General features: G+C 40.4%; 1 protein-coding gene across 3 annotated transcripts in view; it reads right to left on the reverse strand.

Moving 5' to 3' along the window:
- Positions 1 to 23,582, reverse strand: part of ACAN (aggrecan) — a 92,273-nt gene extending 68,691 nt beyond the window's left edge. For all 3 annotated transcript variants that reach the window (XM_069984785.1, XM_069984777.1, XM_069984792.1), the window contains exon 1: positions 23,259 to 23,582. The gene's annotated coding sequence lies outside the window, so the exon portion shown is untranslated. The remainder of the gene's footprint in view (positions 1 to 23,258) is intronic.
- Between the last annotated feature and the right edge of the window lie 2,779 nt (positions 23,583 to 26,361).

Raw genomic sequence — 26,361 nt, forward strand, 5'->3', positions numbered from 1 at the left:
TCTGACGTCACACTATGTCTGCGGAGGAGCGGCACTGGTTGCCGGGGGCCTGCCAATCGCGCCCCCGCCAACCAGCCAGCTATTTTTTTTTTCTTTTTTTACTCTAACTCTACTGTGTCAGGCCTAATTTTTGTGAGGTTCCACGCCTGCCTCATCTAAAGGCCGGTAATGGTCACTTTGTTTTTTTATTTTCTAACCTTCAATTTAAATTTTAAAATCAAATCAACTTCAATTCAAGTGCAATTTTGCAGGGCTGTCTGGTCATCTATTGTATCTCCAAGATACACGCCATTGTTCAAAGGAACAGACAGTGATAATGGTGGATCCTAATTTAGCATCCTTGTGTTATCCATTTCAAACCATATAATCTGTCAACTTGCGGGGGTTCTCTGCCGTCCTTTCATTTTTTAGCTCGGGGCCTCTTAAAAAGACTGTATTGTTATCCTTCGTCCCTACCTCCAAAGAGATGCCTATCACACACAACTGCATGAGGGTGTGAGGCTAAATCTAGCCATAATCCAGCTATTTTAATTTTAGGCGCAGCAGCACTGCCTTGGATGTTTTAGCCGTTTTGAAGAAAGGATTGCCCAGGCCTTTTACCAGTAGCTTCTTTCCTTCCTTGGATGTTGTAGTAGCCTTTTTGAAGGCAGGATTGACCAGGTCTTTTTAATACACAGGCTACCGCACTCTTAGAGACTCTTTAAAGGATTGAAAGTGTATTCGATCAAATTCTGTGGCCTCTTGAGCAGACTGTATTGTTCTCTGTGTCCTCACTGCCATGCTCTGACGTCACACTACGTCTGATGTCACACTACGTCTGTGGAGGAGCGGGATTGGTTGCCGGGGGCCCAACGATTGCGCCCCCACCAACAAGCCAGCTGTTTTGTTTTAATTCTTTTGGTCTAGCCGTTGACGGGGCCTCACCACCCCTGGTCGAGAGGCATCAGGTGTACCCTTGATGGTGACTGACAGCTGGCCTAGCCAGTTAGCTGTCAGCACCCAGGTTCGTTTGTAATTAGCAGTGAGCTTGGTTGCGTGTGACAAGGGGCGGAACCTGATGGCAGCTCTGCAACTCGGCAGCCTCCCACATGTACCATGCCTGGCCCACGTCTTCAACCTAATGTTGCTGCGGTTCCTTAAAACTTACTCCAATTTGGCTGACTTGCTCAACAAGGCGCACCGCATCTGTGCGCATTTCCGCAAGTCAACTGGCATCCATGTTGACTACTGCTGACTACTGGTGTGCCTGCCCTTGCCTCCATGTTGGCCACTGCTTGGCCTTAACTGGCATCCATGTTGACTACTGGTGTGCCTGCCCTTGCCTCCATGTTGGCTACTGCTGGGCCTTAACTGGCATCCATGTTGACTACTGCTGGGCCTTAACTGACATCCATGTTGACTACTGCTGGGCCTTAACTGGCATCCATGTTGACTACTGCTGGGCCTTAACTGACATCCATGTTGACTACTGCTGGGCCTAAACTAGCATCCATGTTGACTACTGCTGGGCCTTAACTGATATCCATGTTGACTACTGCTGGGCCTTAACTGGCATCTATGTTGATTACTGCTGGGCCTTAATTGGCATCGATGTTGACTACTGGTGTGCCTGCCCTTGCATCCTTGTTGCTGGGCCTTAACTAGCATCCATGTTGACTACTGCTGGGCCTTTAACTGGCATCCATGTTGACTACTGCTGGGCCTTTAATTGGCATGCATGTTGACTCCTGCTAAGCCTTAACTGACATCCATGTTGACTACTGCTGGGCCTTAACTGGCATCCATGTTGACTACTGCTGGGCCTTAACTGGCATCCATGTTGACTACTGGTTTTGGACAACACAGATTACTGGGTGTTCACTCTCCTAGACCCTTGGTAGAAACCAAACTTTTCCACTATCATTCCTGCCGAGGAACGCAGTATGAGAGTGAATCAATATCAACAGGCCCTGGTGCAGAAGCTGAAAATGTACTTCCCATCTGACACCACTAGCGCCAGAGGACTGTGTTCTGAGAGTTCTGTGGGCCAAAGAGCGGGCGAGAGGAGCGGTGGAGCAGGCAGCTTGTAAAGGGGCAGGGAAACATTCTCCAAGGCCTTTGACAGTTTCATGGCACCCCAGCAAGACTATGTCAACCGTCCCCAGTCTAGACAGAGTAGGGGGGGAAGCCTTCATCTATGACTAAGGGCTGAGTGCCAGAAACGCGTCAGATCGTGCCTTGTATATTTAATGGAATTGTGACATGGATTTTAAAGCGAAGAAATAAAGAAACCTTTTTACTCTTGGAAGTGCCGACCATTGCTCTTTCTTATTATCTAACACTCGGCCATGCTTAACTTTCCTATGTATTGGGAGGACGTGAGAACTGGCGACAGGATAACTAATGGTTGGACGATCATTTGGCCATCACTTATTGAAGATGCATGGCCACTTTTAGAGCTGAACTGCCTTAACCCCTATTTGCATGATATTAGTGGACAAGTGCAATATTGATGGTTACCTATAGCCACTCCTGATACTTTACGTTCAGAGTGGAGTTTAATTATTTGTTTCTGCAATAAGCATTTCAGGTCTATGTCATATGAAAAGGAAAATATCTGTCTATTTTGTGACCCCAGCAATTAAACCCTCGAAAGGCTGTAAAACACTTGATTTCATCAAACATCACATAGAAATTTTTAAAAAGGAAATATGTGTGCAGAAAATGAATTTGATATTTTTGCAGCTGTAGAGCAAAGAAAATTGTGCTCTGTGTGTTCCGAAGCAAGTCTCTCAAATAGAAGCACTATGTACATTTGATCTTGGCATCCTGTGTGCCAGAATAAGTTTAGCTGGCTGCCCCAAACAATGTGGCCTTTTGAAATTCACTCAGGACGAGACGTGGCAATGTTGGGTAAATCAATGATTACCACTGGGCTCCTGCAATTGCACTTTTCTGTTTATTTTTAGCAGAACATGTCTCAATAATAGAACATATTTGTACCCTTGTATTGTCGTGTGCTCTTAATTGTCCATATTTTTCTGTATTTTTACAAGAATTCTCTGGAGTAACTGAAAATTATTCATGCAATACAATTGTACCTGTGACTTTTTCATTTTACAATGGATAGGAAGATTGTGTTTCCATGGAGATGTGAATGAGCCTGAAGTGCTTATTAATATTATTATGGGTAAATAATTATCTTCAACTTTAACAGATTTGAATATTTGTGAAAATAAATATTTACAAATCCGATCATTCCTAACTGTAGGTCTAACCACTTATGAACTATAACAAAAGCAAGGAGCTCTATGGTAGCAGTGTTTGGGGGTAAGGGAAGGAGTCAAATTGTAAGCCGAATGATAATAATAATTTTCGCTGTTGTATCTGCCTGCATAGTGTGACAATGAAGGAAGCCATTTTAGAGGCATGAGGTTACTGTCTTTTTTTTACCCATTCATATGCAATGAATATAAGGCTGGGTTCACACTGCGTTTTTTACAGTCCTTTTCTTTCAGCAAAAGAAGGCTGAAAAAAACTGATGTACATCCATTTGATACTTTGGCTTCTATTCTTAAAAAAGGATAAAAAAAATGATAAAAAAAAAAAAACATCCATTTTTGATCAACTGCTTTTTTGTGTTTGCTAAAAAAAAAAAAAAAAGCATTATTGATCCATTTTTTGATCCTGAAAAGGAAGATAGTGGACATGGATTCAGGTAGAAGTTGTGGGGCAGGGGACACTCTCACATTGCCCTCTGGCTAAAAGGAATTAAGTGGTAATGCTGTACATCACTTCTTAGCTTCTGAAGCCCCTATTACACAGGGCCATGTGGAGAGCAAAGAGCCAGGGGGATACGGGAAGCTGTGGAGGGGTTGCCCAGGAGATTGTCAGATCATCTGGGTAGCCCATAGGAGGCAGCCCATAGGAGACAAATCAGTGCAGCCGACATTGGGCATGTCGGCTGATCGCTGTATTCTATTAGACGAAACGAATACGGATGATAATCGCTTTGTGTAAAAGGGCCTGTACTCTCACTGGTCTCATATACATGTAAAATAAATTTCAGCCGGTTTGTCTTTATCTACATATAATAAAGAACGGTCTCACAAACAACATCAACACTAAATTACCACATACTGTAAATAAGCTTGATGTTCAATTGACCTTTCTTTTTTTTGTGCCACAATTTGGTAAATAAACCAAATAACCAGACTGTATCTAGTGATAATAGTATTCAGTAGCAATGCAAACTTCCATATTTCTGTAACTCTGGTGTTATCTTGAATTGTTAGTCCAATGATAGTATAAAACCAAGGGATCAATGACCCTTGTAGTAGAGGTTAGATTTATAGGGGAAAAAAAAAGAAAGAAATTGGATATTGTACACAAGGAAATACCACCTATAGGTCAAAATCTGAGAAAGGACTAGTAGGAGGATAGAAAGGATGCATGGGGAAGTATTGTGGAGCCATTTAGGCAGTGGACATTAAATATGATATTTCAGATTATGGGTCAGAAGCCATGTCTCATGGGAGCTCAACCATATCTATGTAAGATACAAACATGCAGCTCAATTCCCTGGATAGGGTGGTAAACCAGATGATGTTATCAATTCCTTTGTCTATCCGTCATTAAAAAAATAAATTAAAGCAGTGGTCTCACAGCCTGTGGAACTCCGTCTGTTGCAGAACTACAGCTCATAACGGTTTGATGTTATAATTTGGCAACAAACTACAAAATAAAATTATTTTACCATGATCTTGTGATTACATCCTTGAGAGATTGGTTGGTCTCTTGTGGATTAATTCACAGAAAGACTTTATTCCATCATATATAGTCAATTGTTCAATTCTCTGTAAATTGTAGAACAAATGCTATTCTATTTGTTTTGACTGATGCAATTGTGTCTTCTAAGAGCACTGCAATTGAGTTCCGATCTTGCTGATCGGAATTCATTTGTGGCAGTGGATGGCCAAAGGCTGATGAATGTAAAAGGTCTCTTGCTGAGTAAATTGATATAAGCTGGTAGACCAAAGACACTCAGGTATATGCATATCACAGAGTTGTGTTTTCATAAGGAGATAAAGTTTGTTAAGGCTATGTTCACACTACGTAAAACTACGGTCAGTTCACACAGTAAAAGCAAGTGGCTCCGGCCGCTTGCTTCACTGTGGGCTATGGGATGCTCTGATGCAGGTGCGCGCTGATGCGCCCGCATCAGAGCTCTGCGACCAGAAAGTTCACCCGGTCGGTACTTAAGTACCGGCCGGGATGATCCGGGCTGAGACCAGCTGTTCCGTGACCCGGCTGGGGTCACGGAACAGCCGGGTGTTCACGTTCTGTGAACATAGCCTTAAACTGTATCTCCCAGAAAAAGTAAAGATATTACTTTAGAGAAGAGAGTAGGCCGTTCTTTGCAAGGTTGACTGATCTGAACCAATAACACTTGAAAAGGTAAAATATAACACTAGGGGGCTAGACTGTAGGCACACCTATTTTTAACCTAAAACATGGGAAGAAAGAATATGCAAAGTAGCTCTCGCACCTCTTAATCAAAGAGATTGAGCGAGACTTGACTTGAAGGGATATCTCTTTGCTTAAGAGGTGTGAGAGCTACTTTGCATATTCTTTCTTCCCAGAATTCCTAGTGGAGCAGCAATGGTCTGTAAGTCTCCACACGTCCTTGAGACGGGCTCTCCTTAAGGAGAGTCATTACCCCTTTGACCCACGTCAATAGACCTCTCACTAGCCAGCCAACACCCTGCTCTGCACTGATGAGGGTCAAAAACCCGAAATAGCTATCTGCAGATGGGAATTCTTTCCTTTTGGAGAGATAGTTTGGCTTGGCATAAAATCTCCAGTCAATGTTCTAAGGCTCCTTGACTGAGCGAGACTTGACTTGAAGGGATATCTCTTTGCTTAAGAGGTGTGAGAGCTACTTTGCATATTCTTTCTTCCCGGAATTCCTAGTGGAGCAGCAATGGTCTGTAAGTCTCCACACGTCCTTGAGACAGGCTCTCCTTAAGGAGAGTCATTACCCCTTTAACCTAAAACATGGAAGAGTGTGGAGTAGGGTGAACCTGGTTATGAAGTATTACAAATAACCATTCATATAAAAACAAAATTAAATAAGAAACAACCTTTTCTCTTATCAGGTCTGGGCCACAGTAAATGGGTTGCTATATATTGGGAAAGGTTAGTTTAATAATTTTAAAGCTTAAATCAAAGTTTCAATATTTCCAAGGGGGAAATTTTGAGTGTGCATACTGCTAGCAATAGGCTTCCAGACTGAATATTGGTCTACCTTTGCTGTCTAGTGTCCATTGGTGCATGGAAAGTGCTAAGCAATACTTGCCTAAACCATATAGAACTGAGGTTTTCAGTGCCCTGCAGTTGAATCATATAGTAGAAATAGAGACAGTGGTTCATAATGTAGGTCATTACAGCAAAATGTAATGGTATTGATATGTAGAAATCTCACCTGAGTATGTTGCGCTAATGTAGAGGCACAACACTCAAGGCAGCATGGGTTCACTCAGTAATCAACTACTTTAGATGCCACTCCTCCACTCCAAATCATAGGTATTGGGTGCTGATCCAAACGTAGGCATGGTGTGCATGTTATGATTTTACATAGTATTGCAGTTATCTCTACTCATTTTGAAGAGACCTTTTTAAGTTTACAGAAATTGCTTAGGCGTCATTCAACAGGTGAGTCTCCTCTTATCTCTAGAAAAAAAATGTAATCTGCTAAATGTCCACATTTAAAGTAGCCATACATCATTACTTTTTTAATGCTGTTTAATTGAATAATCTGTGATGTAAGTGAAATAAGGAGTTGAATTGAATTGAACCGTTTTGCACCCCAGGACATTCTAAGTATCATGGCATGAAACGGGCTGGAGGGCAGAAAACGGGCTGGAGGGCAGGAAACAGGCTGGAGGGCAGGGCCAATTTCCCTTGCACATGTTTTGCTCACTGCTGCTCTATTTACGTAGGTCTCAGGAAACCAGACCTCCCATTCCACACAAAATAAATAGATGGGCCACAGCTGTACTGTACCTGGCAGATGGAATAAAGTATATTCCAGGGAGTAAATAAAGTCTAAAACATAGGGAGTTTCAAGCAAACACTTTGACAGCTTTACTTGTTGAGATGCTTGATGGTTTCAGACTTCTAAATAAACAGGTACCAGACTTCGAAATGGTTACAACAGCAAAACAGTGGTTTATGGTTAGCCCTGGCAGAAGTTTTGTTCCTTTACCCTTTGGCTTTGGCTGAGTAACCCACTGGGGTGGCATACAGCTATCTTGACCTGTTTGGGTCTCGCCTCCTCTGGTTATAAAACTATTTCTCTAATTCACCCTCAGGCATGATGAGCGCTGGGTCACACATTGAGAAGCTGACCCTGAACTCTATCACTCTACACTAGATGGGTCTTTTAAGGGGTTATCCAGTAAAAATATATGGTCTATCATCTGGTTAGCCCATTAATATTAGACCAGCGGGGTTCTGACTTCCAGTACTCTTATAAATCAGATGTTTGCAAGCCCTGCAGCCTCATTAATCAATACTTTTCTACACTCTTCCTTGATATTTCTAAACTTTTTATAGCACTAAAAGATCAAGAAACCTCAGTTTTGTGCTGGTCCCTTGAATGGGACAAAGGTGCAGTTTCTTGCACCATTTCTAATATAAGTATGCAAGGAACACGGAAGGGCTGGACCCCCCTTGAATAGTTGATTGGGGGGGGGGGGGTATGTGGAAAAATGCATTCTGTCCAACCTCTCCTTAGGTTGTGTGTGGTATTAAGGAACTGAGCTGCAAGACCAAACCACACACTAAGGACAAGAGTGGGCCATTTCTGGGATAAGGTGGCCATGCTTTTCCTAGCCTTAACAACCACTTTATGGAAACTAAACCAAGCCTCTTATAGATAGCACCAGCTAGACTAGGAGAATTTCTTTACACCTGTAAGACTATGGGGCACTGCCATAGTGAATGTTTCTAAGTAAAAATTTGCAAAAAAGTAGCAAAAATACAAAGATTGCGCAATTATATTCACCTGGTACTGACCAGGCTGTATTTTTATCTCCAAAAATGTTGTGTGAACATAGCCTAGTCCTGTAATAAATTCACACATTAAGGTTATGTTCACACTACGTAAAAGTACGGACGTTGTTGCCATCGGCAACAACGGCTGTACTTTGTATGGTGTGGAACTGCCTTTTCTTGTATGGGATCCTGGCTGGAGCGTATAAACAACATGTCAGTTTTCTGCGGCCGCAATTCAGTGCGGCTCCGGCCGCTTGCTTCATTGTGAGCTGTGGGAGGTTCCAATGCAGGTGTGCGCTGATGCGCCCGCATCAGAACCCTGCAGCCAAAAGATCATCTGGCCAGTACTGCAGTACCGGCCAGGATGATCTGTGCAGAGACCGGCCGCTCCGTGACCCAGCCAGGTCACGGAACGTCCGGTGTCTTCACGTAGTGTGAACATAGCCTAAATCTAAGGCGTAATAAAATAAATAAACAAATAAGTTAATTAATTTATTAATAAAATAGCAAACTCCATGTAAATCCATGGAGGTCACATCTTGCCATGGGATGCATTTTGATGCTACACTAGGAAGATGTTCACAAGACTTATTCTGTTACGAACAAATTTTAGCGTTCCTACCTATGAACATTTTCAGGCTATGTTCACACTGCGTATGTTTCCGGCCGTAGTGCGAACCGTGAATATACGCACGTAGTTTAGAGGTTGATGCGTTCGCTTGAAAGTATACGATATACGCCCGCACAATGCACACTACGTATGAGCTTACGGCCGTATCGTATGCGGCACCGTGAAAAATGAACAAGACCATTGTTTTAAGACAGAAATGTTCCAACTCACGGCCGTGGATTTCCATACAGTCCCATACGAAGTACTTATTTCAGCCAAATTAAACTTGATTTTTCGATCCAAAAGGTTCTGTGTGGTTTACGGGGCTGGGCGAAGATTTCCAAGTAAATGACCTGTTTCAGATTGCTTCGAAACAAGCTAGGGAAGCACAACTCTACTATGGGCGTATGTTCACAGTGCGTACGCATCCGGCCGCATGTCGATTTTTCCCACGCCCGTAGTTTCAGCCGCACATGTATGGCGGTGTACGAAATGCGGCCGGACTCGTACGCAGTGTGAACACAGTCTCAATTATGAATTACATAAATTGTAAAACTCCAGCACCTGCTGAACCATGTGTCATATTATAAACATTTCTGAATTATTAGTAGTTTATTAAACAACCATGTTAACATATATACATGTTTTTAAAGTAACTTTCCACCTTGCATCCCCCAGAGATCAAACATTACTCATCAATTACTGTTTAATGTTCCTTCCTACTTACTTGGCAGACTTCAGGTAATGAGTCTTTTACCTAAATATTTCCAGACTTCTATGTTATTCAGGATTTAGATTTGCCATGGGACCATTTTCCCTGGATGTCAGATTCATTTGGAGTCCCAAGAGAAATGACTATTAGAAGAATACAATATTCTAAATGTCCTAAAGAAAATAACTCCTTGTCTAAACAATGGGGATGAATTTTAATCAAGTTTTATTAGTTTGATTTTTATTAGAATACTCTAGCATTCTCTAGCATTTTCCTCCCTTACAAGATTGGGGTGGTCAGGGCTAACTAGAGTTCAAGTGTGGGTGAAATATGCCTGCATGCTATGTCTAATAGCTGCACAGTGTCTCCGCAATTTAGGAGATACTGTGCAGCTATTTGAGATTGTGAACGGGCAAAGTTTTACTCGTACATGTTGACCTTGACTGAGCCCAAACCACGCCACATCTCAGAAGGCTAACTTTCAAGATGCAGGATCCAAGAAAGCTAGAGCCCGTAAGCAGAAGGCTTCAGTCGTCTTCTGCTCACCAAACAACCCCTTTAATAAGCTTCTTCAGAGAATTGTTAAAAAACAGCATCAAGAAAGACAGTATATAATCACACTAAATAAAATATATAATAAAAACATATAGAAGGTGCTTCATGGAGCTCCTGGACCCTGCCGGCTGTCATTTTCTCCCTGGTTCTAGGTACGTCACAACCCAGGATCCACTTTACAGACTGGTGGGATTTAGCCAATCAATGACTGCAGCAATATCTGACTGGCTGACTGGGGCATCCATCAGCCAGGTCATGGCATAGCCGGCGGGGACCAGGAGTGTGACACGGCTCCACGTGGGCACCAGGTCAGGTGACTATAACTTATTTTTTATTTCCCCCAACCTCTGCCCTAATGGATTTTTTACTTCCCCAACTGTCTAACTGACTTCTCCTTTAACTGATCGCTGATACTTTTACATTGGCTGAATATTGGCCAAAGAACTGTTTCTAGCAGTGCTCATTGCTGATCTCATAATGCTTATAATAATGTGAAACGGTGTTAACATCTAATAAGTATGACCAGATATTCTCATTTATCAGCAAGATGATAAATAAGTAATTGCTGGGAGATCCAATACCCGGGACCCCCACTAATCAAAATGGTGTCCCTAGTGTGTGAACGGAGCAGTAATGCACCTGCATAACTGGAGGTACATTTGCTGTCTTTGGGACTATCAGATCTCCATCAAACAGAGCTTGATGTGGGGAAACCTTTTTAATCTTTTTAACAAGGGATATGCTCATCTCTACTGATTCAGAGATGCAAGGTTTCATATATAACGTAACACGCTGCTGATATTAAACAAGTTGTGGTAAGAAGAACATGACATCATGCACTAAATGGTGGCATTTAAGAACCATAATTTAAGATTTTATCACATTATATAGTTAATGTATCATTCATGCACCGAGAACCAGCATTTCCATTCACTCATTGATTTTATCAGATTTTGGACCCACGGTATTAATCATGTGAAGATGACAGACACTTATGAAACCTCATAGAAATTAATTTTATTTAATGGACTAAAGACAGAAGGGACTGATTTCAGACACTAAGACGCAAAAGAGTCATCACCAAAACATAAACTATATGAAAACTTTGATATTGCTGTATGCTATTATTAAAGAAGAATATCTGATGTAATAAGATGCTCATGTATTCTGTACTGGTCACTGCTGTGCTGTCTGTAATCTTCAATGTAAAGGGCTAATTGTGAGTGTGACTGTCACCATGTGATTGACAGCCTATGGACCCTCTACATAGATCACAATGCTAGCTACATACTAGTAACACCTGCGTTTTGAAGATGCTCTTCGCATAGCTAATAAGAATTGGATAAAACTCATAATAACTTCTAAACAAACAACATTAAGGTTTCTCAATGCTAATAGATGTTACATGTGCTTGCAGCTGATTCTGCAATAACATATTTCTGGATACAATTAGGAAACTGTCCATCTTGTTATGGCATGCAGTATGGAACAATCTACAATCACAGAAGAAGAAACTGAATAGCAAACACAATCTGCTCTGTATTCTTTGTGCAGCTCTCCGGGATTACAGAGAAATGGGTTTACTCATTCTATTATAACACATGTATTATTATGTACACCATCTGCAAGTCATATCCGGCGTAAGGAATTGAAAGGATCAGTCCAAAAAGATTGAATCGTATTGGTAAATCGGCATTTGTGAAAGAACCTACATAGCAGTGATTTGGTGAATTGATTTCATAGCTTTCAAGCACCAATATAGAATTTTTTGGGCCAATTTTGTTTGGGTATTACATGGCCAAAATGTAATATAGATTATACAGCAGACTAACCATGAAATTGCATATAATCCAAAATGTAAAACAAATGATTATTACAGTAATGATAAGTATTGTCCACCAGTTTGCTACAAGTCCTAGTGGCTTCTAAATCTGCATTAAGTCTTAAAGGTGTTGGCCTTCAGCATCATGAGGAGTCACATTACTTCACCATTTAATACTATTTATTAGGGCCATATTATACGGAGTGATAATCTCCTGAATCAGGCCAGTTTGGCAGATTATTGCTCCGTATAATAAAAACAATGATCAGCCGATGACAGCAATCATCGGCTGATTACGTCTTTTGGTTCTGACCTAAAATTATTGTCCGCTGACTGCGCATCGCCAACGGCTGATTAATGTGTAAAGAAAATAATAAAGTATATACATTACCTCTCCACACTCCCTGGTGTCTTCCTGGATTCTCCTCGCTCCCTGCAGCCACTGGTGCAACGTCACCGGGACAGCCACAGCCAGGGTATGGAAGAGCAGCCTGTCACTTCAGAGACTTGCTCTGAAGTTGCACTGGCAACTGCTGTGAGCTAGGAAGACACCGGGGAGCATGGAGAGGTAACGTATATACTTTATTATTTTACTGTTTAAGGCTATGTTCACACTACGTATATGTCCGGCCGCATATTTTCGCGGCCGGACATATACGTGTTAAACTCCGGCCGAGAATTTACGCAAGTTGCGGCCGGCTACGTACAGACCGCAAACTTACGCCCGTAGTGTTACTTACGCTTCCCGAGCGCCCTACGTAGCGATCTGACAGCGGTCTTTTACTTGGAAAGATTCGCCTAGCCCTGGACACCCCACAGAACCTTTTGGATCGGCACAAAAAGCTTGAAGATGAAATAAAGAAATCACCACTACCTACGGGACCGCATGTTACGCTACGGGCGTAAGTTACGGCATTTTCGTCCTCAAACAATGGTGTGGTTCATTTTTTACGGCGCCGCGTACGATCCGGGCGTAAGTTCGTATGTAGTGTGAACTGTACAGCCGTACATCGTATACTTTCCATTGTACGCAAACTACGTTAAGTCTCCGGCCGCTTATTCACGGAACGCGCTACGTCCAAAGATCATCCCGGCTTTAGGGCCGCAGAGTTCTGATGCGGTCGCATCCATGCGCACCCGCATCAGAACTCTACACTGCACACTATGGAGCGAGTGGCCGGAGCCACTCGCTCCATAGTGTGCACTGACAGGGTTTTCTGCGGCCACTATTCAATGAATAGCGGCCGCAGAAAACTGACATGTCAGTTTCTTGCGGCGTCGCTAGGGATCCGGCCAGAGTGTATACTATGTTTATACACTCCGGCCGGGATTCCTTAGGCGGCAATGTTACAGTATTTTCATAATAATCATGGCCGTTGTTGCACATTGCTGTAGTTTTACAAAAATATACGTAGTGTGAACATAGCCTTTGGCTATATTCATACAACGTAAGTAAATTATTAATCCCGGCTGTTGTTGCCGATTTGCAACACGGCCATGATTAATCCTTTACCTACACTGTGCTGCAGGCTAAGGGAATCCTGGCCAGAGTGTATACACATAGTATACACTCTGGTCTGGATTTGTAGTGGCGCTGCAAAAAACTGACATGTCAGTTTTCTGCGGCCGCTATTTAATGAATAGCGGGAGCAGAAAACCCTGTCAGTGCTCCGGCCACACTCTCCATTATGTACAGCGGCAAATTTGGATTCTACAGCAGTGAGGATTACCCAGCCGGTGTCTTGCGCCATGTGAACATGCCCTTAAAGCAAGGGCTGCACAGACATAGCTAACGATAGCTGCACAATAATCAAGCCGTGTAATTGGCTTGGTAAACGAGTTCCGATCTAGAAAATTGGCACTTGTTTACTATAGCGATTGGGCAGTCTCATATGGTCTCATATAGTTCTCACATGAAAATGGTCAACCCATTTAAGTAACAGCTGTCAATAAACAGGACATTTCATAATCTTAAAGAAGACCTGTGGTCAGCATAAAAAATGGCATATTTTTCTATATCATATGTAGCTTTGGGTGCCTTGATTCAAACACAGTTTTACTATTTGGTTGACGAAATGCACTTTTCTCCAAATAGTCCCAATAATAAATGTGCAGGAACTCAACTTTAAAAATAATGTGTGATGGGTTCAGGATGGGGAACAGGACTGATCCCCCCATCCGCCTCATATTTAAACCTCTCTGAACACCCAATTCACACAAAAATCACTGTACCAAGTAGGGGATGAACTTCATTCACAGGACATTTGTGTTCCTATGTTCTGCATTTTATCATTTACAGTATGTCAATAAGAAACTAAGAAATCATGGATATTTTGCAGTGACAGGCATTTTCATTCTCTCTCTTTAGTTGACATCTGTTATAGGCAGCTGCCGTACTGCTCCTCTCCGGGATGCACCCTGGTGGTATCCTTCATTACAGGCGATGCAGCTGGGATGATTCTTTATTTTTCTTGTGTGAACATGGATTAATTCTGCCTTGGGCTAGTTGATTGAATTCTGGTTAACGCCCATTTCTGTTGTAATTTCTACCAGCACCTAAATGGTTAACTCCTTGCCTTGCCAGTAATGCAGACATTGCCTGTCTGTTCCAATTACCTACAAAACTGGGACCAGATTTCCTATAAAACTAAGTCATTCACTATGCCTGATGTCTGCTATAGCGTATACTTAGCGTGCCTATACTCGCTTCCTATCCTCTCGTTTGCTATTCTGATCTATTGGTTACCTGACTTTGGCTTGTGTCCCTGACTACATGTTTGTCTCCTGACTTGGCCTGTATTTTTGTCCTTTGTTTTTTTTTTACTCTGATTTGCCTCATTGACCCTGTTTATTGCCTAATAACTTTGAACTGGTATCTGCCTTTATTGGTTTTACCCTAGCTTGCTGACCACCCGCCATTGTGTATATTTGTCCTTGTCTCACAATTGTCTCAAGATTGTTTAGTATTTGTCTTGTGTCCTTTTCCACCTATAATAGTGTAGGGGATGGCTTCAAGTGTCACCTAGTACACTTTGTGGCAAGAAGGCAGAGACAGTGGGCATGGGACAGTGTCAGGGCTGCATTTGTCTCTGCATTACATGTGTGTACCCTGACCTGTCCTTAAAAATCTGTCTTCTGAAATAGTATATCAATGACTGCCCACAGTACTCTAGTTATAGTTTGTACAGTTAGGATTATAGAAGTGTATTCTCAGACTGTGACATGACTGATGCCTCTAATTCCTTCTCCCACTTGGCTGTCCCACCACACATCCTGTTTTTAATTCCAACGATCACTAGATCACATTCACTACTGTTATTGCCTTCAGAAGCCATGTTTAGCTTGTCATTCCAACTGGAGCTACCACTGCAGAGCAAATATAATTTTGCATGTCCACCTTTCAAAGGCATAACCAACTATACAAAGTGTGGGGCGAGCCCGGTCTATTCTAACTTCCTGTGTGGGGGAGAATTTCTAACTACTACTACCCAGGCCATGAGCAGTAATCTGAAATATTCTACTAGGAAAAGCCCTGGGTTAGAATTTTCAAACTAATTACCAATTTCATTTAGATTTGGTTCAGAATAGTTCACTTTTAGGTACTTATTGTTGCATTTTACCATTTTTTCATAACAAAGACTAATATTTTCTTGTCATAAAAAAGGTAACACTGCAATGCAAAAACATCAAATGTGAACATACCCTAAAGCGAATGTACCCCCAGGTACATCACTTTTTTGTTTTTCACATGAACAGACCGGCACAGGGATACTGGTGCCACAGTCCTTCTTTTGAACTGCCACCCAGTTTCCGCGCATGGCCGGGCATGAAGCACTGGAGGCGGGCCCGCCGACCCCCAGTGTAATGAAACCCCTCCCCTCTGTGATGCGGCTCCATTAGAATCAATAGAGCCTTGTCACATGGGGAGGGGAGATCATCACACTGGGTGCTGGCCGGCCCGCCTCCAGTGCTTCATGCCCGGCGGGTGCTCGGGAATAGAATGGTGCTGTGCATTGTACATTCCCTTTAAAAGGTCAAGAAAACATACTGACATCTAAGACTTTATAACTATGTCTCATTGATGCAAAGCTTCATTGAGACTTTGGGCGCCAACCAAATGAGACTTGTCTTAATTTCCTTCAAGAATGGCCTTCTTTTATCTGCCATGTCAACAAATCACCAATACATGTACACATAATCTCTGTTTTGCCCAGAATTACTAACACCATAGTCACTAAACTAGTCCATATTTGTATTGGACCTCATTAACATTGGCTCGGAATTTTGTTTTGAAATTGAAGAGGAGTTATGATGGTGAAATGAAGGGTTAACCTGAAAACATTCCCTTTGGTAAAGCTGGTCAGTTCTCCCTTTTCCGCAGGCTTTCTCTATTCATTCAGACATTGGTCTTTCCATTGCAATACTGGCATTCCAACACTTCCCTTCCTGCATTAATTTGAGACTAAGCGTAAATACAGAGACTTCAGTATAAATGAAGCCATTTTAGTGCAGAAATGCTGCCAAAGAAAAACATACAGAACACTCAGTATTCTAGATTGGAATATTCAGGAGTCTAATCCTACTTGTCCTTTTTATCCTATGTATTTACTCTGAAATAGGAAGGAATTCATTTTTTGTATCTAATGATCCCAGTTAGTGGAAATGTACTCACGGCCTATAGACAGCAAAGACAGCAAGTTTCTGAGCTGAACACAAATATTAACAAAAATGCATAAAAAAATAAGAAGGACGTCGAATAGCTGACAGGAAATCAAAGTGTCTTAGAGGATATATATGATGGCGCCTTAAAATGAATATTGATTTAGGTCATACAATGGCCATGACTAATGGTCTTCTTGTCTAAGTATGTTGTAATGTATGTCCGTATTTTATAGTTGACACAGCGATGCTCTTCCTATCTCACCTCCTTGCTACAATCTTAAATCCTCTCCATCAAGAAGCTACAATCACAGTACAGCAATGTATAATAGCTAACAGGTTGCCATCTTTCCTGCAAGGTGCAAGATTTTTTTTTAGAATTTTTGTGGATTAACTATGATCTATTGTGATTGTTGTTTTATGGTTGTTTGTTTGTCGATTTAAGAACCTGTAAAAATAACATTGCTGTATTTATTGTGTTCACAATGACATGCATTAGATATCGAAAGTCTAAAAGGGTACAGTATGTCCAACTGTATAAAACATCCTACCATTTGGAGCCGACTATAATATATGTCCCAATGTTTATGGGTTACAATCTGTGTACTATAATCAGATAGTCATTTGTTGCTTTGTCCTTGCATTTTGCAAACTTAATATTGGGAGATGATAGAAAGGAGTAAAACATGACTGCAAGATCAAGGTTTCTAGTTTGCGATCATGGAGACACATAGTTCTGCATAGGGGCTGTGGACACAAAACAGATATTTTGCAAAGACGCTTATTGTAGATACAGTAAAAATAAACTAGTTGCAAAGGTGTGTACATGTAAATTGCTCATAAAAAGGTGTAAGCTGGTAAGCTGACAATTACCTTTTAGGTTTACTGCTGTGATGCCTTATTACTTATAATATGCATATATCATGCAGATGAAGATGTAGATGAAGCATGGCATGTGGACATTGCGGTTGATCTTTTTATCACTGCTGGTGCACACCCCCGGGGTGAAGGCTGTTACTCTATACACTTATTTTTAGCCTGGTTGGATTAAATTAGGAAAGAACAACATGGAGATTTTTTTTCTCCAACAGATATAACCTCCTGTCCAATCTATTACTTGGCACAGTTGTCTAGCATGTATAATTCTGTGGCCTTTATATTACAGGCAGCAGGTACCCACTTTGTTATAATAACTCTAATATTAGAAATGAAAGTACAATAAGGCTCAATAGTAAACCAGAGGGTCGGCTGTTTGGGATATATCTCATAATTCGTTTCTGTAAGTTTTCCAACTTCACTATATCAATAAAGCATCAAGGATTACCCAAATCCTCAAAGGTTAAATATTTAAAAACACATACTAGGAGCAAATTATCTGTGGAAACCTTTTTTTTTATTTAAAAAAGTTCCCTTCTGGATTGAACCTGAATTGAACCTGTATACTGAATACTGTATACCTATCAACTGTTAAGCAAATGGTGGTATATTTCATACTTATTTAGAGAAATTGTATAATTTGAATATTGTTTTCATCTTTAATAAGCATACAAAAAAATATAGTTGTATTACATCCTTCTAGCATTCATACACTGTATAATAGGGTTGTTCAAAAAATCTATGGTTATATTCTTTAATCTGACAAAAAGTGGATGAATCATTGGCAGTTTAATCATCTTTTATAGAAGTATTTATCTCTACAAAATCAAAAAGGAGTACAAAAGAAGAATGGAAGGAAGGTAGGAAGAGTCAATGGAAGAAAGGAAGGAAGGTAGGGTTGGGTCAATTAAAAGAAGGAAGAGCCAATGGAAGATAGGAAGAAAGGAAGCTAGGTAGGGTGGGTCAATTAAAGGGAGAGCCAATGGAAGAGAGGAAGGAAGGAAGGTATGTAGGGTGTGTCAATTAAAGGGAAGAAGAACCAATGGAAGGAAAAAAGGGTGGGTCAATGGAAGGAAGGAAAGATGGAAGGAAGAGCCAATAAAAGAAAATATGGTAGGTAGGGTGGCTCAATGGAAGAAAGAAAGAAAGAAAGAAAGAAAGAATCTTGTTATGAGATAGTTGAAAACTGGTGCAACCCACTAGACCTTTTAGTCATTCAGCATGTCTTTGGGGAGTATCTCTACAGACTCTGACACTGTCCAATCAGTGCTGACAGAATCAAACAGAGAATGGGAATGGCAAGGCCTAGCTGGAAGATAGGAAGAAAGGAAGCTAGGTAGGGTGGGTCAATTAAAGGGAGAGCCAATGGAAGAGAGGAAGGAAGGAAGGTATGTAGGGTGTGTCAATTAAAGGGAAGAAGAACCAATGGAGTGAAAAAAGGGTGGGTCAATGGAAGGAAGGAAAGATGGAAGGAAGAGCCAATAAAAGAAAATATGGTAGGTAGGGTGGCTCAATGGAAGAAAGGAAAGAAAGAAAGAAAGAAAGAAAGAAAGAAAGAAAGAAAGAAAGAAAGAAAGAAAGAATCTTGTTATGAGATAGTTGAAAACTGGTGCAACCCACTAGACCTTTTAGTCATTCAGCATGTCTTTGGGGAGTATCTCTACAGACTCTGACACTGTCCAATCAGTGCTGACAGAATCAAACAGAGAATGGGAATGGCAAGGCCTAGCTGTCAATCCATGTATTCATTTCCAAGAGGAATAACAGAGGTACTACATAACATAAAAAGAAAATTAAAATAAGAGGCTCCAGCATTATTATGCAAATAGTTTTAAAAACAGAAATGTCAGGATGGCTAACACGACCTAAATAAATTTTTATTAGAAATATCAGATTGTATAGATTGTTACTGTCAACTGCTTAGTTCTCTTTAGCAACATTTGTCTACATTTTTTTTTTTTTTTTTTTTTTTTTTTTTTAGAAATAGTGCTGCTTGGCACCTTAATAGGAACCTGTCAGCACTAATATTCTGCCTGAACTATGGTACAGATGGGCGGTCCCTGGTGGCTTCTCCCTGCCCACAGGCCTTAATGGATTGATCTTTCCCTTTACTTAAACACTGAGAGATATATCAATCAGGACAGGGAGAAGCTACTTGGGACCATCAGATTGATTTGTGGTTCAGGCAGCATGAAAGTGACGACTTAAATGAATCCACTTAAATGAATAGTCACTCACTAACCTATATAACATGGGAAAATCAACCTGGCAGGTTAAATACAGTATTAAAACAATGGATTGTTCCTATATAAAGAAGCAGCAGAAAATATTTTTTTTTTATTCTAAGCCATTTATTATTGTCACAAAAAAATAAAAACAAATCATTGAAATAAACTATTTCTTGTAAGGGATGTAAGTTAATGTTGTGTCACTGGTTAACACAGATGACAAGTTTAGGAGTCACAAAACTGGTTCTTTTTCAACAGAGAAGACACTATAGTTCTATTTGTCAATCTAGATAATTCATGCTAAACTGATGAAGAAGAGAATTTGGAGCAAATACAAAGGAAAAAATAACTAAAATAATATCAGTATACATATAATCTTGGTTGAGCTGACCAAATATATTGTTGCCTGAGACATCAGCCCAGTTTCCCATTAAGGTGAACAGATCTCTCGTCACTTGTGTAAGCTGATGCAGCCCTGCTTTATTAGTCAGTGACCTATCCTACACACTAAAACTGAGTAAATATAACGTTTTATGACCTAATTGTAATCTAGTGTTTTAATGGGCGTTGATAGGAAATATATAAAGCATAAGCCCATTTATAGCTCCTTTCAGAAAACATGCCGAAAAAAAATACCCAAGTCTGTAGCATTTAAACTGACGTGTATGTGACATGGATTCATCATCAAATAAATGCATTCATCGGACGGAAAAAAAAAAACGTCTTCAGTCAGTACTGTAAGCCCATTGAAGGCGACCGAGAAGGAGTCATACGCTCGACACAGGCTGTTCTGTCTCTCACAAGCAGTCAGTGATTACTCAAAAGTAAACTTGTAAGGTTTCCTTTGCTCCAATGAACCCATTCCCTCCCCCTTATAACGGTCACATTTCTGCCTGTGATTTTCCCTGTCCTTGTCTCTCTCTCGCCCTTTCTCACATTTAAACAAGCTTTACTTTTCTTGGCTTCTATGGGCCCTCAGTAGCTGAGTGCTGGCACACTATGTGGTCCTAGAGCCTAGATGAACACAGCTTTTGTTACTGGTGAGAAGTTGGACATTGGAGACACAGAGACTGGTTTGTTTAGTGGGGAGGAGGACGGGGGAGGAGAACTAGGGAGTGGGCCTGGCGTCATCTTGTGGTAACAAAAAAAAAAAATGTTAGCATAGGAAAACGTAATAGAAACAGAAAAAAGAGGGAAGTGCTACATTTAAATGAATACATGTGAAGTTTTTGATGTTTAACTTTGGGGAGGGGATGTCAGGTATAGGGAATGTTATCATATAGTATTCAATATGTACATAGGAATACAGGTAAAAATAGTCATCATATAGATAATAATCGTTGTTACATTCAGTACATCCACATATCAGTACTATACTTTCCCTGTGTTGCAATGCTGTGTGTTATATTTGTCACTCCTTGAGATGGATAGGCTGCTGCTGTCACACACAGGCTGCCAGAGTAGGCAGAATATGGAGGTGATGGCAATAGTTTAATACCTTGGACACATGTTTTAATCGCATGTCGTTATGTCTGATGTGTGTCTATTGTATACAGACTGAATCTTATCTTAAACCTTTATTTCTCACTGCTATGTTTATGTGCAAGCACACAGAAATTATAGTGAATAGTGTATAACATTATTATGTCACACATGAGCTCTATAGCATCAACTACTTGCTGTCATGTATTTAAAATTAGTGCAAAATATGTGCACGCCTATGTTTCACTATGACAATATCTAATTTTCAGTCATCTATCCATCCTTCTTTCTGATTCCATTAAAAAAGAATAAAAAAAAAAAAAAAAATAATTATATATATATATATATATATATATATATATATATATATAGTTATTGCTATATTTAAGCATTAAGCACAGGACAAGAACTGGCACCCCTCCCACCACTGGCAATTTGTATAAGCCTCACTGTATGTACAGTGTCTGTCTTGCAATATCCTGTAGGGTGAGCATGTGAGCGCACTGTCACAGCGTGATAGGACTACAGAGTCAAACTGTAGGGAAAAGAAGATAAAGCCTTCTGAATATCAATGCACTCTGTCTATTTAATTATTTATTTATCTATCTTCTATATATCCTCTGTCTGTCTCTCATCAAGACATATCTATACCAGTCTGTCCGTCTATGTTTATACCTTTCCTTCCATTTTTCCTATTTCTAACCCAGGACATCATAGTCATAAGAACTGTTGTATAAATATACAATTGAAGTGTGCTTTCCTTGGTCAGAGTACCATATGTGTCTTTATCCATACTCCTTACCTGTGTTACTTCACTATCGTCTTGACAAGTATTTCCTCGCAATTTTCACAGTACAGCAATTTCTCACTATTTATTTCTTTTTTCCCGACTCTGTTTCCATATTGTCTTAAAATAACCTAACTCCCGGATTTTCCATATGAAATGCCCACTTTGAATAGTCACTGCTGAACTTATTTAGCCTCATCTGGAATGCTGGTAATACAGGAAACCTTAATATAGTGGTTTAAGGGAAGAAAGTGGAAAGTGTGACAGACAGAGTAGTCATAAGTACCTTACCAGCTTTCCTGTACATGCCCTCTCCTCCCTCCACCTTGAATGGAGATTTATGTTCAAGTCAGCCAATAGTCAAGTATTTGCCTTTGCACTATAAACCCTTATATTCTGTCATTAGGAATGATGTGGTGCGGGCTGATGTCTCTATCTTTCCATTCCTACTTTTTTCTCTATCTATTTTTTTAATTGGTGCTATCATCCTGAATTATGTCACCTCTGATTTTACATAGGGCTGTATTAAATGTATGCTATTATCCTATGTCAAAGATGTATCTACATGTGTTAAAGTGCTCAATGGTAAATTCAGCTCTGCTACATCTGTGTTACATCTACGCCTTGTTTCATTGACAGTCTGTTGTGTCCTAGTTGAACTCACATTGAAAAACCTATAGAAGAGGTTATAGTGGGTACATACATATGTACAGTAGTGGCTTTATATCATCATTCATATTAATTCTAAACTTAGCTAATGCTAGGTTGTACCTGAGATCACTAAAGTTTACAGAAATTGATTAATATTGAATATATTACTTAATTAAACCTTGAAAATATATAATGAACTCAAAATTTGTGGCTATGATGGGTCTAACTAATAGCAGTGTATTCTGGTGAGCCATGAAAGGTTGTCATTAATAAAAGAGCCAGCAGAGGGATCTGGTCCAAGAGCTCCACTTATGGATCTTGGCTGACAATCCGCTCAGTACATCTTACCATACAGTATCTTGAATGACAGAAAAGAGCTTGCAAGCCTTATACAGTGGGCTTGCCTCAGCAAAGTCTCTCTAGTGATTTATGGTATACTGTATAGATGTAATACAGCTGAACGTGTCACTGAATACTTTGCCATTGCATCCTTTGGGTATAAAGTTGTTAGTAAACTGGCGACCACTGCAAAACTTTCATCATGGTCAGATTTATTTTCATTGCTCTAGTTATTTGAAGTCCTTTCTTTTTTTTTTTTTAAGTGTACATTGAAGTTTCAGACAAGTTTTAGTGACTGCAGCCTAACACTAGGTGTCACAATAAATTGTGCAAATGACAGTCTATTCTTTATTAAATCTGTCATTTCATTCATTTTCCTGTTATCGCCATTTATATCACTAAACATATATATATATATATATATATATATATATATATATATATATATATATATATATATTCACACATTATACCACAAAATAAATAGAAGTTGATGTTACCTTTAAAATTCAGTGCACTATTTCAGTATCTATGTCCCATACACCTGGTAGAAAACTTAGTATTCTTGGCTTTCTTGTTGGAGTCTTGTTTCTTAGAGGAGAGAAAAGTTGTCTTCTTTAGGATATTTTCTTCAACAGCTTCCAGATGTTTTCCGTCCTTCCACCTTTACAAAGAGAAATCCCCCTTTATGGTATATACTATGTCAGGTCCTTTGCAGGCAGTTGAGGCAGCAGCAGGAGAAGCAGCAGAGCTGTAGAGTATTGTAAGTGAGTGTGAAGGAAAGAATTTTTTTTCACAATCAGACCAAGTTTAGCAGGCACTGACTTCCAGACTCCTCCTGTCAACTTTTTTTCTCCCCCAGATAACTCCTGGAAATGCCTGCTGGTTACTGAGTCTGCTGGACCCTCCTGCAAAGGTAGACACAAGTCCAGGGGTAGCAGACTGGAGGCAGAAGGATTTCAAAAAGGAGTAGGAGTGTTTTAGATCTATGGGACAAGTTCCTGCCCCCTGGGGTGTCCCATCTTTGGGAGGTTATATATATATACAATATACACTGCATATATCCATACACAAGGGCTCAAACCTTAAGTGGACACAACCTGCACTGGAATGGTGGAGGCTAAAGAGATCATGGACTGGTGCATACAAATGTAGCAGAGCTAAACGTTCATTAAATCCAGGACAGTGCAAGGTGATAGCGCTTTAAGACTATGCACTACATTTTCTATGCTATGCTATCACAATATCGACTAACAAACTCACCTCTAATACACCTAACAAATGTAGCTCCTATGTATAAATTTATCTATAGCTATATTTGACTTACCTTTAATAACCTATTGGCTGTGGAACTGCATGTCCCAGCAAGGACTGCATGATTCAGAATTGAGTACTGCAGAATCAGAGATTTATAGATTGGAAGTGATTACCACGAAGTTAAAGGTATTTACTGTAAGTCGATTAAATAGACACTTAAGGTGAAGTTTTCCTTCTATCCATCATAAGTGCAGTTGGGTGCTATCTACTTTTTTCAGTAAGGATGATTACACTGATAGTATTGTTCCTCAATAAAATTACTGATGTTGCGAAAACAAAAAATGTTAAATCAATCCCTTTTAAAAAAAAAATCCCTTTAAGAGTGAAATTTAGTGGAAGAGGTGTTATTGGATTCCGAACTTCATCCAATCAATTACACTGTAGAAGTTCACAAGTATAAGGTAACACATGAAATGCAGCCATACTGTACAGTGTATACGCAGCTTTACAATAGAAGGTTGTTGCTATGTAATTGTTACAATATACAGTATGCAATATAATATTTTATCAATAGATCTCCATAGAATAAACTTAATCAATGTACAAGCATGATGTCACTCAAAGTGCATGAAGCTACCCTGCTTGTGAACACCTACTGTATAGCAGAATGACATGTTACTAGTGTGTATTACACTTTATTTTACATCACACATTTACCATGAGACATTGCAGAAGATAGAGAGAAAAAATCATATTATAAAAGGTAATATTTTAATATTATCAACTACATAGTCCCCAGCACTTTGTAATGAAAGGGAGTGACTGTACATACTATACATAATGTAAGACATTTACAATCTATGGTATAATAAAGTACGGTACCCTGACCAAAGGAGCTTGCAGTCTAAAGGCGGGGACACCAGAAGTACTGCTAGCCATTCCGTTTGCTGCCATAGCCTCACACTGTTCCCCATTAACACATGCCCTGCCGGCCCTTTTACCAAGCTAATCCCCTGAATGACACAGAAAGGTAAAAAACAACAACATTGATTTACTACACTGGAACTTCTTAGAGAAGAGGCTGTAAAAAGGGGTAATTAGTCGTATAATAGGAAAAGAATGTACACTTCCTACTCCAACTTACTCAAGATCAGCATATAAAATGTCAGTCTTTACTAAACTTCCACTTCTGTATTATCCACAGTGCATGGTTGTAGGAGCTGTGTACGACACAACAAGTCACCTCAAAAAGGAATCACATTGTCATAGACCTGTCCTAAGCCCTGCATTGAGTATAACACAGTGTTCAGCTTTCATCGGTTTTGCCCAGAACCAATCTACCTTCCTTTCTCTCTCCCTTCCCTCCTTTCCTTCCTTCTCCTCCCTCCCTTCCTTCCTTCCTTCCTTCCTTCCTTCCTTCCTTCCTTCCTTCCTTCCTTCCTTCCTCCCTCCCTCCCTTCCTTCCTCCCTCCCTCACTCTCTTCCTTCCTTCCTCCCTCCCTTCCTCCCTCCCTCTCTTCCTTCCTCCCTCCCTTCCTCCCTCCCTCTCTTCCTTCCTTCCTTCCTTCCTTCCTTCCTTCCTCCCTCCCTCCCTCCCTCTCTTCCTTCCTTCCTTCCTTCCTCCCTTCCTCCCTCTCTTCCTTCCTTCCTTCCTTCCTTCCTTCCTTCCTTCCTTCCTCCCTCCCTTCCTCTCTTCCTTCCTTCCTTCCTCCCTCCCTCTCTCTCTCTCTCTCTCTCTCTCTCTTCCTTCCTTCCTTCCTTCCTTCCTTCCTTCCTTTCTTCCTTCCCTTCCCTTCCTTCCCTTCCTATTTTTTCCCAGGGTAAGATAACTAAAGATGATCGAACACTGGAAAACTTTAGGTTCTATAGAACTCGAACCTTGTCGAACCTATTACCTAGGCTGTATCCCGGAATTCCAGGCGGTACTTGGACTGTCTCCTCCTTCCCCACGGAACGGGAAGGCATCAAGAATCAAATGCAGGAGGTTCGACAGGGTTTGTGTTCGATAGAACCTAACTTTTTCCAGGGTTTGATCATCTCTAAAGATAACCAACGCTTCCTTATATTTGATCATTCTTAAACTTCAACTTTACACCTGAATCTACACGCCTCAATACAATAAATAAGAATCTGAGGTCATTTACACCCCATGTCTATAGATGGGATATGATATGACAGCCACAGGCAAGCCGTCATCCTTCTACTAGCTAAAAAAGATTTTTGCAGAGCGACGATCAAAATAGATGTCTTATGAATATATTATCATTTACATATAGACATGTTATAAACTGACCTGATGATATTAGGTGGGTAGGATAGTGAATTCAACTCCCAATTCAAACACTG

The sequence above is a fragment of the Dendropsophus ebraccatus genome, chromosome 1 (assembly GCF_027789765.1).
Source record: "Dendropsophus ebraccatus isolate aDenEbr1 chromosome 1, aDenEbr1.pat, whole genome shotgun sequence".
Taxonomy (NCBI): domain Eukaryota; kingdom Metazoa; phylum Chordata; class Amphibia; order Anura; family Hylidae; genus Dendropsophus; species Dendropsophus ebraccatus.